At 42.9% G+C, this 13637-nt stretch overlaps 1 protein-coding gene across 1 annotated transcript in view; it reads right to left on the bottom strand.

Moving 5' to 3' along the window:
* Positions 1-13637, bottom strand: part of Pamr1 (peptidase domain containing associated with muscle regeneration 1) — an 83397-nt gene that overhangs the window by 17638 nt on the left and 52122 nt on the right. The gene's annotated exons all lie outside the window — the stretch shown is intronic.

Here is a 13637-nt window from a genome sequence, read left to right as displayed (position 1 = left end):
AAATGCTTCCTTATGATGGGAGCAGCTTTATACCACACTGTATGAAAATGCTAGGTGGCAGTTTGAGTAAGTCTTTAGGGAGATATAAAGTCCCCTGAGAGACAATATTGTCTCACCCCACAAGTATTTCTGAGGCCTCTACACATTCCCATGACCTTAAGAGTATTCTGTCTGTCTGTCTGTCTGTCTGCCTGCCTGCCTGTCTGTCTGTCTGTATCTATCTATCTATCTATCTATCTATCTACCTATCTATATATCACCAATCTATCTATCTATCATGATCTATCATCTATCTGTATCTATCTATCTATCTATCTATCTATCTATCTATCTATCTATGTGTATGCACACATGTGTATGTGCACTCACACAAAATTAAAAACTCCAAGTCTAACAGTTTTTTAAAAATCAACAATACAGACATTTCATATTTTGAGTACTCTTCAAATAACAAAACCCTAAAATACATGCTACTTAACATTGATTGAAAGCTTATCCAATATTTTAGAGGTTCAAGCAGATGATGATCTAATTAATTAACCATCATAAGCCCATCCCTTGACACCCAAGTACCTCACTTTTAAACCATACCATGTCACCTCTGCCCCCGAAAGTATCATGTGCATCTCATATAGTTCATTCCCTAAGTCCCAATAATCTTTACAGCCTATTGCTACTGTTCAAAAACTATTTTCAAAAAGTATTTTCTGAGACCCAAGGCAAACTCAAAAGTATCAGCCACTGTGAAATCAAAAAATTCCATACTTCCAATATTGACACAGAGTAAACATTCCCATAGAAAAGAGGGCTGGGACCAGAGCAAGACCAAAAACCAGCACAACAAAAGTCAAACACTGTAGCTTCGCACCCAACATCTGGGGAATACGCTGTCCTTTATGAGCCCCAAGAGGCCTGGGAAGCCCTACCAGGTAGCCTTCTGTTTTATGGCTCAAGTGGCCACACTATGGATCTCCAACCTTTAAACTTCATCACCTAATTTTCTGGGTCTTTACAGACAGCAGATGATGGTGCTTCTCAGATGCATAATAGTCATAAAATTGTGTGTGTGAGTGTATGTATACATGTATGTGTGTATGCATGTATGTGTGTATGCATGTATGTATGTATGCATGTATACATGCACACATATAATACACATACAAACACACATATACATAGGACATAGTAAAGAAAAGAGTTTGTGTCAGAATAAAATAAATGTTCATACCTCTAGGTAAACTTGTGATAATTTTGGATAATCCCTTCACCATCCTCTTTTATTTTTTAATTGTTCCTACTCCACGTGTTACCTTAAATTAACGAATATTCTTATATCCTTCTTGATTTCACAAATGGTTCATATTGAATCACATGATAGTGCATGAAGAAGCATATTTGCCTTTTGGAAAAAAATTTTTTTAAACACATTTTTATTGAAAGATAAAATAATTCATATTACATCTCATTTTCATCCCATCCCATACATCCTCCCATTCCTCCCTCCCTCCCACTTTCACCCCAATCCCCCTTCCCTATGACTGTGACCAAAGGGGACCTCCTCCCCCTGAATATGGTGCTAGGGTATCAAGTCTCTTCTTGGTAGTCCGCTATCCTTCCTCCGAGTGCTATTGGGCCTCCCCAACAAAGGGACATGGCCAAATATGGGGCACCAGAGATCCTGTGAAAGTCAGTCCCCAGTCTCCATTTAACTATGGAGAATGTTCTGTCCCTTGGTTAGATCTGGGTAGGGGTTTGATGATGTTTGCATGTTTTGTCCTTGGTTGGTGCCTTTGATCAAGCAGAACCCCTGGGCTCAGATCCACTCATCATAATGTTCCTCTTGTAGGTTTCTAGGACCCTCTGGATCCACCTACTTCCCTATCCCCTATATTTTTCTCACCTAGAGTCTCAATAGGATGTTCTCACCTCTATCCCACTTTCCTGGTAGGTGCATATTTTCATGGGACCTGCCCCTTGGGCTAGTGTCCAGTTATAAGTGAGTATATACTATTTGAGTCTTTCTGCTTCTGAGTTAGCTCACTCATTATGATCATTTCTAGTTCAATCCATTTGTCCACAAATTTCGGGAATTCCTTATTTTTAATAGCTGAGTAGTATTCCATAGTGTATATGTACCACAGTTTCTTTATCCATTCTTCTAGTGATGGACACTTAGGCTGTTTCCATGTTCTGGCTATTATGAATAAGGCTGCTATGAACATGGTTGAGCAAATTTTCTAGTTGTGTGCTAGAGCATCTTCTGGGTATATTCCCAGGAGTGGAATAGCTGGGTCTTGAGGAAGCCCTATTCCCAGTTTTCTAAGGTAGCACCAGATAGATTTCCAAAGTGGCTGTACTAGTTTGCATTCCCACCAGCAATGAAGGAGTGTTCCTCTCTCTCCACATCCTCGCCAGCATGTGTTGTCACGTGAATGTTTGATTTTAGCCATTCTGATGGGTGTAAGATGGAATCTCAGAGTTGTTTTGATTTGCATTTCTCTGATGACTAGAGATGTTGAGCATTTCTTTAAGTGTTTCTCAGCCATTTGATATTCCTCTGTTGAGAATTCTCTGTTTAATTCTGAGCCCCATTTCTCAATTGGGTTATTTGGTTTGGTGGCGTTTAATTTCTTGAGTTCTTTATAAAGTTTGGATATTACAGATTCAATGCAATCCCTATCAAAATACCTACACAATTTTTTAAAGACATTGAAAGGTCAATTCTCAACTTTATATGGAAAAACAAAAAACCCAGAATAGCTAAAACAATATTATACAATAAAAGATCCTCAGGAGGAATCTCCATACCTGATCTCAAGCTGTACTATAGAGCAATAGTAATTAAAACAGCATGGTACTGGCACAGCAATAGGCTGGTTGATCAGTGGAATCGAATCGAAGACCCAGATATGAATCCACAGACATATAGTCACCTGATTTTTGACAAAGAAGCCAAATCTATTCAATGGAAAAAGGATAGCATCTTCAACAAATGGTGCTGGTCTAACTGGATTTCTACATGTAGAAAAATGCAATTGGACCCATACTTGTCACCATGCACAAAGCTCAAGTCCAAATGGATTAAAGACCTCAATATAAAACCAGAGACACTAAATCAGTTAGAAGAAAAAGTGGGGAAGAGCCTGGAACACATTGGCACTGGAGACAACTTCTTGAACAGAACACCAACAGCCCAGGCCTTAATGTCAACAATTAATAAATGGGACCTCATGAGGCTGAGAAGCTTCTGTAAGGCAGGAGACACTGTCAAAAGAACAAAGCGACCACCTACAGACTGGGAAATAATCTTCACCAACCCTGCATCTGACAAAGGTCTAATATCCAAGCCTTTTGGAAAATTTTAGACATGAACTATTTGTGAAAGGCAGGTTGCCCACTGAAGAAAAGTCAGGGATGGTCTTCTCCCTCTATGAGAGTTCCTGAGCATCCTAACAAAAGACGCAGGCCCACCGTCAATAGAAGCCATCATCCTGCGATCTGGTGTGGCAGCAGCCAGGACGGAAGGATATTCATTTCAATCCTCAGCGTGCTCTTCGTATCTACCCAATCTCGCTCATCACCAAAATCAAGGAAACAAATTGTGACAGTTTGGGTTCTGTTTGCAAAAGGCATTGACTTTCTCACTGGGGCTTTAATTCTGAAAGTTAATGCAAAGCCAATACTCAGAGACAAACGGATGATGGGCGGCATCTTTTCTCTTCCATACTTTTTCTTGTTGGGGTCATGCCTGAATTTGGTGCTTCTGGACTAAAGCACGCGTGTTTGACTCCCTTGAAGGTCACCGCCAACCAGAAATAATGACACCAGCTGAAAAAGAGAGACTTCACCAAAGTCTCTTTTTATCCCTTTCCAGCCAATAGCATTCTACCTCCCTGATGTTTTCCAGCCCTCTGTGGGTGTGAATGAGGTGCTATCCATGTAAAGTTATGCTTGGATGGCACACACAGCTATTTATTCATCCGGCAGCAATTTGGAGACTGGGGCTTAATTGGCTATTTGATCTTAATCAGTATTGTCTTGGGCCTCTGGTACACTGTGTCTTTCAAACACCACTTTCCGGTGCTTGGATGGCCTATTTAAAACTGTCCGTGTCCAAGAGACGGTCAGCACTTACAATTTCTCAGAAAGTCTGAGTTGCTTAATGTCTTGCTCCAAATCAACCTGTGATAAAACAGAGTAAGTGGGCCTCTTAAGTGAGTTGAGAGGCTCCTGAGATCTGCCACTGTATCTGCTTGACAGTAATAGTCTCTTTTGGAGCTCCTCAAGTTTCAGGAGTTTTTGTTCATTTGTTTGTTTGTTTGTTTTCTTGTTTTGAGCCATAGTCAAGATGGATATAGTACTGGAGAGACAGCTCAGCAAGTAAAGTGTTTGCCATGCAAGCATGAGGAGCTGAGTTCGAACCCCAGAGCACACATAGAAAAGGCATGTGGCACATGCTTGTATTTCCAGCACTGGGGAAGAAGAGACACAAGGAACCCTGAGGATTTCTAACTAGTAACTCTAGTTAAATTGGCTAACTCGGGCTAGTGAGAGACACTCTCTGAACAACAAGATAGATAGCACTTACAGTTGACCTCGGGCCTCTTCATGTAGAACTAGACATGTGCTTATGTGCACAGACACAGACACAGACACAGACATTCACACACACACACACACACACACACACGGGGGGGGGGGGAATCTAAACTAGGTGAAATATCTCCCAGTGGTTATCGGAGTCAACTTTTCACAGGATAATCATCCCTGGGCAATGCTGTTGCTTAGCTTAGAGTGTGATGAGAGTTCTCTTGCAAAAGAGTCCTGAGGCGCCAAGTAAGTTCAGTCCTTGGAGATTCAGTGGCCAGTGGGGTGCAGATCTATAATGTTAGCATCAGGGAATCTGAAGAGGGAAGATTATGAGTTCAAGGCCAGCCTGGGCTACCTAGTGAAACTCTCATTGATGAATGCTCATCAATGTTCTCATTAGTGAAGGTCCTTGCCAGGACATCTACCACGTGACCCTTTCCTCTATACTAGGACAGGGCTACTGTTAAGAATGGTTCATGGCTTTGTCAAAAGGAGGAGATGATACATATCATATGCTTTCTCGGTATGTAGTATGTAAGGGGCACTCAAAAATATTTCTAAACTACTCTGTAAAGCAAAGACCATCAAAACATCCATTGTGCTGTAGTGTTGATAAAATGGAGCAGATAACAGCACATGAAGCCTGGAAAGATGAGCTCGATTACATGTAGTCAAGCTGAGTATAGTATGGCATACGTCTATAATCCCAATACTTGGGAGAGTGAGGCGGGACTTACAGGAGCCTGGTCTATACAGTGTGTCCTAGGGTCAGCCTGGGCTACAGAGTGAAATCTGTCTCAAAAATATGGAATCTTAAAAAGTATAGAGAAACAGGGGAGCTGGGGAGCTGGGGGCTTAGCTCAGTCAGTCAAAGTGCCTGACACACAGGCATGCAGGCCTGGGTTTGGATCCCCAGCACCCACTTACCATCTGGATGTGGGAATGCACTTTGTAAGCTCAGTACTTAGTGGGTGGAGACAAGTGGATCCCCAAAAGCTCACTGGTCAGTCAATCTAGTCCAGCAGTGAGCTCTGTTTCCATAAAAGAACCTGCCTCAAACACATAAGGTGGAGAGGGACTGAGAAAGACACCATGTGTCTGGATTCCACAGACATCTGCACATGTACATGTGTACCCGTGCACACAGCCACATGAACACACACACACACACACACACACACACACACACACACACACACACATATACATGAGAGGAGCTAGGCTCAATTGAGCATGCCTGGAATCTCAGGACTTGCGCAAGGCTGAGGTCAGCCTGGGTGACATAGTGAGACCCTGTTTCAAGAACAACTGTTGTTTTAGCACTGGACACCAAGAAGAATGCCTTGGAATGTACAAATATGATGCTTTCACTTTTTGAAGTTGGTGGGGACCAGGCAAGGAATGTTGTCAAAGGCAGGCCTTTAAAAAGATAGGAATTTTGTGACCTATGTATGGGGCTAGAGTTCTTCTGAGGCTGTGGCCACAAGAATGTTTGTTTCCATAGCAGGTTAATTCTTTGATGCTCCCACTCTCGATGGGCACACAGCCCATCCCAGCTCTAATGGTTACCTCTTCACCCAGGAACTACATAAATCTGCCTCCTACATTAAGTCCTGCCTCACTGACCTCTTCTGCCAAAATCAAAGCCGTGAGTGCCAGGACAAAAACAGGCAGATGGGCACAGTGCCTGAGCACCCCTACAGCAGGTGGCCCTTCCCACATGGTCGGCTCAGTCCCGTGTTTGTGGGAGCAGTTTAGCTAGTGAATAATTTCTATGTCTTCCTTGCTTGTTAAACCCTGACTAGCAAAACACTCTCCCCCATTACATGAAATCTCCAGAACTTTCCAGTACATGAAACAAGAGACAAAAGAGAGGAGGAAGAGGGATGAAGAGTAGGTGGGTATGATCGCTGAATGCTATATGCATGTATAGAAATACCACATAAAGTTCTACTAATTATACATTAAAAGGGACGGGTGGAGGGAGGAAAAACTGTGGTCAGGATGTATTATATAAGTGAAGAATCTATTTTCAATAAAAAAATTTAAAAATCTTTTACCTATATAAGCAAGAAGAAAATATGATTTAAAAATAAAATGCAATTAGATATTATAAAATAAAAAGAAGAAATGTCAAAAATAGTCATCCTTTCTTTCATGTACTATATCTTTTTCTATACTAATGCATTATTTACATTACTGTCATTATCCATTACTATAAATAATGTGGAATATTTTAGTGATTTATTCACTTCAACTTTACAATAAATTTAAAATAGCATTTTATTTTTAAAAGGAGGCATTGATAATCATAATCTAAAATAATAGCTCCTAATACTCAACTCTGTCTTTCATGGATCACTAAACTTCATCCCCACAAACACCATGAGAACTATCTGGTATCCTGGAGTTTTCTCATTGAATTCAGATAGAAATTCTAAAATTTCTAACTGGGAAAATGGAGGCTCGTACAAGTTAAATGGCTCCACTCAAAGGTGGGAAATGCAGACTCACAGTCAGTCCAAAGTCATGCACCTCAGACTCCAAGACCTCACCCTGGTGTGCGCCAGCCCGTTAGACAAAGATGTACTTCCTTCCTGGTATGTTCAGGGTAAGGGAAGGCTTTGGAACTGAGAAAAAGGTGGTGATTCCATTTTTTTTTTTAAATGTCTCACCTCCGGGCCTCAGGACCAACCCCACTACATTTCATTTGCCCATCTATGCTAGGAGACATGGCCGCTGCCCACCGGGGGGTCTCCTGCGTTCTCTTTGCGTCAGCACTTATGTTTCCATGGACCCCTCCCAGTGTTCCCAACGGCTCGTTCTGATGAGAAACACAGACTGCTGCTTTGAAGCCCAGGAATAAAGTGTGCCTCTCATCCTGCTCTTTCTCCCTGGTCCTTGGGACAGACCAGTGGGAAACCTTCTGAGACTCCAAAAAAAACTCCCAATGAGTCCAGATTCACCGTTTTACTTTAATTGGTGGGGACTGATTTGTTTTGTTCCAAGGAGCATCAGAGCCTGCAGTGTGAACACTGTGGCTGAAGAGTTAGCCCGTTTCATCGGCCTTCATTAGGATGCAGGGGGAGTGCCCGGCCCTGTCAACTGGGCCAGGGGAACAAAGGCAACATGGAAATTGGAGCAGGCGATGAATCTCACTCTCCACTCTTTCAAAACAATTCAGACCATTTACTATAAGACTTGCTTTGTCTTTGTGCTCCATACAATGAAACAGGAACCCTTAGAGGAAAGAAAGGGCCCCCGTTTTCTCACATGGTGGCCCAGAGATCCTGGAGGTCGCTGAGGGTGTTGGCAGGAGGCTAGCTGAGCCTGAGGGCTAAGAAGGGGCCTGTTCCCCCGAGTTGGGTTGCTGAGAAGGTCACTGGAGACCAGGGGAAAGGTTTCTACCTTTGGGTATCTGTAGGCTGTCCTGCCAGGGACTTTGACGTCTTCTTGACCCCCAGAATGATGTCAAACCCCATGAGTCTCCTCAGGAACCCTTTCCTCAGCTTGATGAGTCCCTTTGAGTTGCAATCCATTTCCAGCTTTACGCGACTAACCCCTGGCTTCTGAACTGCAGGTCTCAGTTCTTATTTTGAAGAGCAGTGGTTGTACCAAGGGTCATCCTGCAGATTGGAAGCAGCTGTAGTAAAGACCCATTAAGGGAAAACTAGTTGCTCATGGTCAAGGCAATGAAATATCAGGCCGGATACAGCCCCAACATTCCAAGCTACCCCAAGTATAAAGGAATTAGTCCCGATGGACCGGTCAATCACCTGGCCAAGAACCATCCTTCCGGAAGGCAGAGTCACTCCTAGAGGCAGGCTCACTTTAAATCACACTCAAGAAATAGGCAGAACGATTACCCCTTTAATGAGTGTCAATACTTTTCCCTCCCAGAATTCCTGCACCCTAGCATACTCTGCTAAAGAACATACACAGCCTACCCACTTTTGTGAATCCCTCAGAAAAGCCTAACCTTTTCTTTTCTTCAATGCCTTTTCCAACTGCGCTCTCCATAACACACAGGGCATCATTCTCCCTCTATGCCCCACATCACACCACGTGCCTGCTGCTGCATGGCTGCCTCCATGAAGGCTTTGCTGGAATGGCACGGGTTTTTGTGTCCTTTCTTTCTCTTCTCCATTCTCCTCCTCTGGACAGCTGCTGAGAGTTAAGGCTTGCCTGATCTGGAATTTTTTTTTTAAATTCTAGTAAAATTGTCCTCTTTGAATAAAAATTGGGATTTCTTGACTTTCAAACGTTTCCTGCCTTTTAATCCCTTAGTCAGCAGAGAAAACGAGCCCTAGACTGGCTATCTGATTGGCTAAAAGCAAATCTTCGACTACCCTTTCTTTCGGCAATGGCTTTCAAGAATATAATTATGCTCTCTGAACAAACAGTACAGCACCAGAGAATTCAATTTACACGTGAGCAACAGAATAGTGTAAGGATACTATTTACAGCCCTCTTCATAGCAAATAATTAAAACAAATAATGAAATATTTAAAACAATCTTGTCCATCTAGGGAATTAGATGAATGCGTATTTTCTTTTCCACCATAGAGTAGTCAGCAATCATTTTGTCTGGAAAAAAAAAATTGCCTATGCCATGGACACTGGCAACACACTGAAAGTTCGCATGAGTGCTTTAGTCTATATTTGTTTGAAATAGGGTCTTTCCACCTTGTTACTACTGGCATTGGGGCTGAATAACAGCAGCAGAGTGTGTCCTGTGTCGTGAAGGAAGCTTGGTAGCATCCCTCAGGATGCATCATCACTCAATCTGCATCCAAACCACCATCTTCCAATATTGCCGAGTGCCCTTTCTGTGTGGAGATGAAGCACAAAATCACCCCAGTTGAGAATTACTGATTTAAAGTATGATTTAGATAACTAGCCTAACTTTAAAAAGAAATAGATAGCCCTAAGTGTTTTTCAAAGCGATTCCTCTGAAACACAGATGAGTCAGGAAAAATATTCCATTTTTATTTTATATGTATGATACTTTTCAACTTCTTTAAAATAAATATGTGCTTAATGTATGTATATGTGTGCACACATTTGTGTATGTTAATGTTGGCATGCACAAGTCATGGGCACATGTATGGAAAGCAGAGGACAGCGTCCAGTATTAGTTCTTGTCTTCCACCTTTGAAGTAAGGTTTCTACACACACACACACACACAAACACACACACACACACACACACTGCATACACCAGGCCCACCAGTTTCCAGGAATTCTTCTGTCTCTATCTTCCATTTCCCTTCAAGTGCACAGAGATTAGAGATGTGCACACTAATGCATCTGGCTTTACGTAAGTTTTGAGAGGTTGAATTCGGGTCCTTGCACTTGTGTAGCAAACACTTTACCCATGGAGCGACCTCTCAAGCCCCCATTTGACTTTTTAAGTTTCTTATGCAGTTAAATGGAAAATCTATTCTTAACCCTCTCTTATTTGTGGACATGAGAAATGAAAAAAACTAAAGTCAAGCACTGCATTGGAACAGGGGGCAGATGAACCTCACTTAGGGAGAGGACTCAGTGTTGGGCAGAGGTCATCAGTCACATGCGCTCTCCCCATGCTACATCGTAAGAGCTGCATCTGAGACACCACAGCCTATGTGAGAAATTCATGATTCTGACGTCTGGCTCTGAATGTGTTGGAGACCAGTTTTAAAGGCACAGCAACAAAGGATGGGACTCTCCTGCATCATGCTGGCTTTGGTGTTTGCTCTGGAAGCTGCTTTTAAAATCAAGTCCCAGATCCAATTTGGATATTTTGGAGTTTGGAGGTTCTCCAAATGCTTGCTTGCATTTCCTGTGAATTTTGAAAGAATTTCCTCTGGAGAGATCGTTCCAGCCCATTGGTACCCTCAGAGGGAAAGCAGAAATACGACCCCCATCAAGTTTATCCTCCTTGTGGACAATCTGCCAATGAACAATAGCTGAGATCGCTTCAGAAATAACAAGGTAAACTGCCACAGCCGGATTTTTGTTATGTCTCCCCAGCTGAACTTCCTATCAGGAAAAACAGAGCTAGGTCTTACTTACAGAAAATGAAAAAATTTAATTTTCCATACTGCTGTTAGCAAATGGGAGATGGGTGTCTACACTCAACTGTTCACCCAGCTGCAACTACACAGTCCTGGGGGTGGGGGATCTACAGATTCCAAACTCTATTTTGAAAATTGCAAGTGGAGAGCTAATACCCTTGACCATGTCCTTAAGTGGTAGTATTTGTTTGCCTTTTCTTTCTTCTTTCTTTCTTTCTTTCTTTCTTTCTTTCTTTCTTTCCTTCTTTCTTTCTTTTTTCCTTCCTTGTTTGTTTGCTTTTCTAAAGATTTGTTTGAAGGTTACCCTGATGAGACCTGATAGGCTGTAATCAGATGGTGGGGGAGAAGGGCGCCCCCCCATCAGAGGCCTAGGGGAAGGGAATAGAACAGAAGAGGGAGGGAGGATGGGAACAGGAAGATACAAGTGAGGGAATAATAATCGGGATGTAATGTAAATAAATTATAATAAATCTTTTAAAGATTTGTTTATTTTACATAGATGAGTACTTTATTTGCATGTTATCCTGCACGATAGAAGAGGACATCAGATTCCTTTAGAGATGGCTGTGAGCCACCTTGTGGTCGCTGGGAACTGAACTCAGGACCTCTGGAAGAGCAGCCAGTGTTCTTAACTGCTGAGCCATCTCTCCAGCCCTGTTTGCTGGTTTTTACTTATTGTGGCTTTTCTGTTGTTTGTGGTGCTGGCGATCCATCCCTAGGCCTTGCAAATACTAGACAAACACTGTAATAGCACTACATCCCAGCCTCGCCTGGCATTTAAAGTGATTTGAGACCACTTATGGATCAAGTCACAATCCCTGGGCCTTATGCTACATTCCTTTTTCATGATGCTTGTTTTTCTTTTGATAGGGTAACTTTACCAAGAAATCCAGTTTTGATTCACAAACTACCCATGCGTTATTTAGTCATAACTTCTGGAACAACAGATTTAAAACAGTTCCTAAAGGCACCTGGATTACGTGGTCATGTTTTGTCTTTTCCTAGTGTTACCTCTGTTTATGAAAACTGTAGCTAGTTATTCAGAAAGGAAGCCTTCCTTTCCTTGATTTCCCTTCTGAATCTCAGACTGTACACACAAATCTAGATGCCACACTCCTCTCATCTGCCTTATGTAAACAGAAGCTTCAAATGAGGGAGGGTCCACGAATGCCAGTACCATTTTCTAAGCCTCTTACGCAGTGACATGCAGGCAAGCTGAGGCAAACCAGGGTCTTTAGCAGAACACAGTGGCATACGCAGAGATGCACTGTTGAAACTGCAACTCCCACCTGCACAGTCTGTAAGGAATGCTAGCAAACATTTACCCGGAAACACCATCAGCTTTCCAGAGAGCAGAGGTGCACAGAGCATGACTGGAGCAGACACTGTTGGTTCTCTGGCCTTGAAGCCTTTCCTCCAGTTCCTATGTCCCCTTCTTCCTCCCCCATTGGATTGTGTGGCCTGTATGGTTTCAGGAAACTGATCCTTGGTTTCTGGAACCACCCTGAGCATCTGCTCAGGAAACTAGGCATATGTTCTAGTTTCCTCTCTGTTGCTGAGATAAAGTACTCTGACCAAAAATAACCTAGGGAAGAGAGGGCTTATGTCTGTCTCTAACACTTTCCGGCCATGGTGCACCACTGAGGAAAGTCAAGACAGGAGCTCAAGTCAGGACCCCAAAAGCAGGGCTGCTTGCTCCTCCACACCACAGCATTACCTCCCAGCAGAGAACTCACTTGCAGCCAAGGAAATTAATCACAACGCATGAAAGAAGCCTACCTGCTGCCTGATTGGCAGGCTTGTCATTAGCTAGCCCAGGAACACTAGCCCAGAGAATGGCGCTAAGCACAGTAGGCTGGCCTACTATATAAATTATATGCCCGTAGGCTTGTCTGGTCTGGGTACTCCCTCAACCGAGATGCCCTTCTCAGGTGTTTGTAGGCTGGGTCAAGTTGGCAGTTAAGCTAAGACAGCATGCCTGAATTCACGTTTTCCTCCTTCTTTAGGGCAGCCTTGGCTAGTGACTGCCTGCCATGTGGATAGAAGAGCCCGGTGTCCTTGTTTCCCCTTCACTGGCATTCCAAGTAGTGGGGCTAAGATGGTTCTTTGTTTTGCTTTTCATTTGACATCTCTCCATTTCTAGACCAGTTCTCCACTGTTTGGAGAGCCCCAGGTTACTGAGTTCCATTATTGCTCTGCTTTTGACTGTCCATAAGAATCAAAGAGCTAGTGATTTAGCAATAGAGCCAAGACATGACACAGACTAAAGTTGTAGCTCACTGGGAAGGCATGTGCTTAGCATGCATGAAACCCTAGTATCCAAACCAAGTAAGGCATAAGAAGAGATAGGAGAAGAGAGAGGGAGGGAAAAGAGATCATGTCTTGGGAGACTGAGGAAGATAGCTCAGTGAATAAATTGCTTGCTATACAGGTTTGTGATCTGCAATATATTCTTAGCATCTATTTATTTAAAAGTCACCATGACAGTAAACATGTGCAGTCCCAGTATTGCGAGAAGCAAACAGGAGCCAGGAAGTGGTGGCACATGCCTTTAATCTCAGCACTCAGGAGGCGGAGGCAGAGGCAGGTGAATCTCTGTGAATTCAAGGCCAGTCTGGTCTACAAATTGAGTCTAGGACAGCCAAGGCTTTGTTGAGAAACAAATAAAAACAAAATAAGAGAGAGAGAGAAGCAATCAGGATGTTGGCCTTGCTCTCTAGCTAGACTAGCCAATCGATGAGTCCTAGATTTAGTGAAAAAAAAAATAAGGAGGAGAACAATAAAGGAAAATACCCAATATCAAACTCTGGCCCCCATAGGTACATGCACACACACACACACACACACACACACACACACACACACACACTGAAGACAACAACAATAACAACTATAACCCAGGTGCCTATACGATGTGCCATCTCAGATAGACCACTGGAGACACCAAGAAATCACAGTGCTGTGAGCCCCCAAATCCCTTTACATCCC

Source organism: Acomys russatus, chromosome 4, assembly GCF_903995435.1.
Source record: "Acomys russatus chromosome 4, mAcoRus1.1, whole genome shotgun sequence".
Classification (NCBI taxonomy): domain Eukaryota; kingdom Metazoa; phylum Chordata; class Mammalia; order Rodentia; family Muridae; genus Acomys; species Acomys russatus.
The sequence above is the reverse complement of the archived record's forward strand: the minus strand, read 5'-3'. Positions and strand labels throughout refer to the sequence as shown.